The following is a 5,640-nucleotide window of genomic DNA, read 5'->3' as shown; positions in this document are numbered from 1 at the left end:
AGTAGCAAGTTTAAGTACCTTCCAGAATGAGTTGTTTCTGGCCTCTGTCATGTTAAGAAAACAAGTTGAAGCTGGCCACTGCCACTAATCTCCCGCTCTGGCTCCTATAAGCTGAGAAGTTTTGATATCTGGGAGGGGCCAAGAGCAGAGTTGCTGCTCCTCCGGAGGGAGCTGCTCTCTTCAAGGAGAGATGAGTTTCTAATTTGCTTTTTCATATTTGTGATGTCACAAACGGGGACTGTTTGAAACTTGGTTTGGGAATATAATTGATCAAACCTAACACTGACAAAAAACGGATGGCCAGTTTTTTCCACGTTTGGAGTGTTTATAGAGATATAGAGACATACATGTCAGCTCAAAAGGATGCATATGGTAAGATTTACATATTAGATCCCCATTAAAGCTGGGTGCATCAGGTTTTCATCCTGCAAACTGCAATGTGCCTGTTTTCTTAGTAACAATCCAGTGAGGCTGAATTCCTTGATATTGTTAGAAACAGCAGGGGATTAAACATGTAAAAGTATAAATTAATAAAATTACAACATCTGAATAAATTATAATTATGTTTAGTGCTGCATATTAATACAAATGATTATATAACTGCAACAATGCTGCTGATGTCACTGTTTTTCAGTTTCTAAAATACCTTTTACACGTTCCCAATGATTTATTGTGAATGTTAAATGGCTGTGTAACGTCTGTCAAGCTTTTCTAATCCTAGAGTTTCACCATATATTTTCTATCAGAAGCTAGTGCAGGAAATAGATGTGGAAGACTATTTTCATGTTCATCCTGGATTAAAAAATGTCATGATCCGCCCCAGCCTCCCTGAATGTGTCTCTCCTGCCCTGATTAGCCTGATTGTTCTCACCTGTCCCTGATTACTCTGCCCATGTGCTCCTGATTCCCTTGTGTATTTATACCTCCCTCCGTGTTGCTGTCTTTGTCAGTTCATTGTCGTTGTCCATGTTCGTTCGTCCTGTGCTCCTGTCCGTCAATAAACAGCTTTTTATTTTTTACATCCGTCTGCCTGCTCATCTGCCTCCGGAACCCACCACCACACATGGTCTGCCACCTCCACCCGCAGAACATGACAGAATGAACCGACCCAACCTGGACCTGTGGTGAGCTAACACATCTGTTCCTGGAGGATTATTTTTTCTTTTTTGTCCCTTTCAGTTGTTGGAGATTTCTGGCCTGGAGTTTGTGTTCGGCGCATCCTACCTGTTCTCGGGGTGGTCAAAGTTCCTCTGGGAGATACTGGCGCATCCTATTTATCTTCAGGGTGGCCAGGGTCGTTCTCCTCCAGCTGTTTTAGCCCCGTCCCGTTCGTCTCCTGAAGCCGCGGATCCTGGAGCCTCAAGGGAGCTACACCGCCTACGCACGCCATTATTCTCCGGTGTGGTAGGGCTGGTCTCCCCGCTCTTCTCCGGCTTCCCTTCACCCGAGCCTCCGCTGATGGACCCAGCAGATCGGATGTGCACCTGCTCTGATTGGGATGTCGAGTACCTGCCGCCGAGCTGGGCTTCCACGCGTCGCTCCCGCTACTCAACCGCTTCCTGGTCCACGCCTGCAGGTTCTGTGCCTGCAGGTTCTCCACGCAGCAGTTCCTGCTGGGGCCTATGCCTGCTGCTGCAGTTCCTGCTGGGTCCCACGCCTGCTGCTGCAGTTCGTCTCTGTGTTCCTGGAGTCAAGTGTTCGTGTCCAGTCAAGTCAAGTGTTCGTGTCCAGTCAAGTGTTCGTGTCCAGTCAAGTGTTCGTGTCCAGTCAAGTGTTCGTGTCCAGTCAAGTGTTCGTGTCCAGTCAAGTCAAGTCATCGTGTCCAGTCAAGTCATCGTGTCCAGTCAAGTCAAGTCATCGTGTCCAGTCAAGTCAAGTCATCGTGTCAAGTCATCGTGTCCAGTCAAGTCAAGTCATCGTGTCAAGTCAAGTCAAGTCATCGTGTCCAGTCATCGTGTCCAGTCAAGTCATCGTGTCCAGTCATCGTGTCCAGTCAAGTCAGGTCATCGTGTCCAGTCATCGTGTCCAGTCAAGTCCAGTCATCGTGTCCAGTCAAGTCAAGTCATCGTGTCAAGTCAAGTCAAGTCATCGTGTCGAGTCAAGTCATCGTGTCGAGTCAAGTCATCGTGTCGAGTCAGGTCATCGTGTCGAGTCAGGTCATCGTGTCGAGGCAGGTCATCGTGTCGAGTCAGGTCATCGTGTCGAGTCAGGTCATCGTGTCGAGTCAGGTCATCGTGTCGAGTCAGGTCATTGTGTCGAGTCAGGTCATCGTGTCGAGTCAGGTCATCGTGTCGAGTCAGGTCATAGTGTCGAGTCAGGTCATAGTGTCCAGTCATCGTGTCCAGTCATCGTGTCCAGTCAAGTCAAGTCAAGTCATCGTGTCGAGTCAAGTCAAGTCAAGTCATCGTGTCAAGTCAAGTCAAGTCATCGTGTCGAGTCAAGTCAAGTCAAGTCAAGTCATCGTGTCGAGTCAAGTCAAGTCATCGTGTCCAGTAAAGTCAAGTCAAGTCATCGTATCAAGTCAAGTCAAGTCATCGTGTCCAGTCAAGTCATCGTGTCCAGTCAAGTCAAGTCAAGTCATCGTATCAAGTCAAGTCAAGTCATCGTATCAAGTCAAGTAAAGTCAAGTCATCGTGTCCAGTCAAGTCATCGTGTCCAGTCAAGTCAAGTCAAGTCATCGTATCAAGTCAAGTCAAGTCATCGTATCAAGTCAAGTCAAGTCAAGTCATCGTGTCAAGTCAAGTCATCGTGTCGAGTCAAGTCAAGTCAAGTCAAGTCATCGTGTCAAGTCAAGTCATCGTGTCGAGTCAAGTCAAGTCAAGTCAAGTCATCGTGTCCAGTCAAGTCAAGTCAAGTCATCGTATCAAGTCAAGTAAAGTCAAGTCATCGTGTCCAGTCAAGTCAAGTCAAGTCATCGTATCAAGTCAAGTCAAGTCATCGTGTCAAGTCAAGTCAAGTCATCGTGTCAAGTCAAGTCAAGTCATCGTGTCAAGTCAAGTCAAGTCATCGTGTCAAGTCAAGTCATCGTGTCAAGTCATCGTGTCAAGTCAAGTCAAGTCATCGTGTCAAGTCATGTCCAGTCATCGTGTCAAGTCAAGTCATCGTGTCCAGTCATCGTGTCCAGTCAAGTCATCGTGTCCAGTCATCGTGTCCAGTCAAGTCAAGTCATCGTGTCCAGTCATCGTGTCCAGTCAAGTCAAGTCATCGTGTCCAGTCAAGTCAAGTCATCGTGTCAAGTCAAGTCATCGTGTCCAGTCAAGTCATCGTGTCAAGTCCAGTCAAGTCATCGTGTCCAGTCAAGTCATCGTGTCAAGTCCAGTCAAGTCATCGTGTCAAGTCAAGTCAAGTCATCGTGTCCAGTCAAGTCATCGTGTCCAGTCAAGTCATCGTGTCAAGTCCAGTCAAGTCATCGTGTCCAGTCAAGTCAAGTCATCGTGTCCAGTCATCGTGTCCAGTCAAGTCAAGTCATCGTGTCCAGTCATCATGTCCAGTCAAGTCAAGTCATCGTGTCCAGTCAAGTCAAGTCATCGTGTCCAGTCAAGTCAAGTCATCGTGTCCAGTCAAGTCAAGTCATCGTGTCAAGTCAAGTCAAGTCATCGTGTCCAGTCAAGTCAAGTCATCGTGTCCAGTCAAGTCAAGTCATCGTGTCCAGTCAAGTCAAGTCATCATGTCCAGTCAAGTCAAGTCATCGTGTCCAGTCAAGTCAAGTCATCGTGTCCAGTCAAGTCATCGTGTCCAGTCAAGTCATCGTGTCAAGTCAAGTCAAGTCATCGTGTCAAGTCAAGTCAAGTCATCGTGTCCAGTCAAGTCAAGTCATCGTGTCAAGTCATCGTGTCCAGTCAAGTCAAGTCATCGTGTCCAGTCAAGTCAAGTCATCGTGTCCAGTCAAGTCAAGTCATCGTGTCCAGTCAAGTCAAGTCATCGTGTCCAGTCAAGTCAAGTCATCGTGTCCAGTCAAGTCATCGTGTCCAGTCAAGTCAAGTCATCGTGTCCAGTCAAGTCATCGTGTCCAGTCAAGTCAAGTCATCGTGTCCAGTCAAGTCATCGTGTCCAGTCAAGTCATCGTGTCAAGTCAAGTCAAGTCATCGTGTCCAGTCATCGTGTCCAGTCATCGTGTCAAGTCAAGTCATCGTGTCCAGTCAAGTCATCGTGTCAAGTCAAGTCAAGTCATCGTGTCCAGTCATCGTGTCCAGTCATCGTGTCAAGTCAAGTCATCGTGTCCAGTCAAGTCATCGTGTCAAGTCAAGTCAAGTCATCGTGTCAAGTCATGTCCAGTCATCGTGTCAAGTCAAGTCATCGTGTCCAGTCATCGTGTCCAGTCAAGTCATCGTGTCCAGTCATCGTGTCCAGTCAAGTCAAGTCATCGTGTCCAGTCATCGTGTCCAGTCAAGTCAAGTCATCGTGTCCAGTCAAGTCAAGTCATCGTGTCCAGTCAAGTCAAGTCATCGTGTCAAGTCAAGTCATCGTGTCCAGTCAAGTCATCGTGTCAAGTCCAGTCAAGTCATCGTGTCAAGTCAAGTCAAGTCATCGTGTCCAGTCATCGTGTCAAGTCAAGTCATCGTGTCCAGTCAAGTCAAGTCATCGTGTCCAGTCAAGTCAAGTCATCGTGTCAAGTCAAGTCATCGTGTCCAGTCAAGTCATCGTGTCAAGTCAAGTCAAGTCATCGTGTCCAGTCAAGTCAAGTCATCGTGTCCAGTCAAGTCAAGTCATCGTGTCCAGTCATCGTGTCCAGTCAAGTCATCGTGTCCAGTCAAGTCAAGTCATCGTGTCCAGTCAAGTCAAGTCATCGTGTCCAGTCAAGTCATCGTGTCAAGTCAAGTCAAGTCATCGTGTCAAGTCATGTCCAGTCATCGTGTCAAGTCAAGTCATCGTGTCCAGTCATCGTGTCCAGTCAAGTCATCGTGTCCAGTCAAGTCAAGTCATCGTGTCCAGTCATCGTGTCCAGTCAAGTCAAGTCATCGTGTCCAGTCAAGTCAAGTCATCGTGTCAAGTCAAGTCATCGTGTCCAGTCAAGTCATCGTGTCAAGTCCAGTCAAGTCATCGTGTCAAGTCAAGTCAAGTCATCGTGTCCAGTCATCGTGTCAAGTCAAGTCATCGTGTCCAGTCAAGTCATCGTGTCAAGTCAAGTCATCGTGTCAAGTCATCGTGTCAAGTCAAGTCATCGTGTCCAGTCAAGTCATCGTGTCCAGTCAAGTCAAGTCATCGTGTCCAGTCAAGTCAAGTCATCGTGTCCAGTCATCGTGTCAAGTCAAGTCAAGTCATCGTGTCAAGTCAAGTCATCGTGTCAAGTCAAGTCAAGTCAAGTCATCGTGTCAAGTCAAGTCATCGTGTCGAGTCAAGTCAAGTCAAGTCAAGTCATCGTGTCCAGTCAAGTCAAGTCAAGTCATCGTATCAAGTCAAGTAAAGTCAAGTCATCGTGTCCAGTCAAGTCATCGTGTCCAGTCAAGTCAAGTCAAGTCATCGTATCAAGTCAAGTCAAGTCAAGTCATCGTGTCAAGTCAAGTCAAGTCATCGTGTCAAGTCAAGTCAAGTCATCGTGTCAAGTCAAGTCAAGTCATCGTGTCAAGTCAAGTCATCGTGTCAAGTCAAGTCAAGTCATCGTGTCAAGTCATGTCCAGTCATCGTGTCAAGTCAAGTCAT

Source organism: Nothobranchius furzeri, chromosome 11 (genome assembly GCF_043380555.1).
Source record: "Nothobranchius furzeri strain GRZ-AD chromosome 11, NfurGRZ-RIMD1, whole genome shotgun sequence".
Classification (NCBI taxonomy): Eukaryota; Metazoa; Chordata; class Actinopteri; order Cyprinodontiformes; family Nothobranchiidae; genus Nothobranchius; species Nothobranchius furzeri.
Note: the sequence above shows the minus strand (reverse complement) of the source record.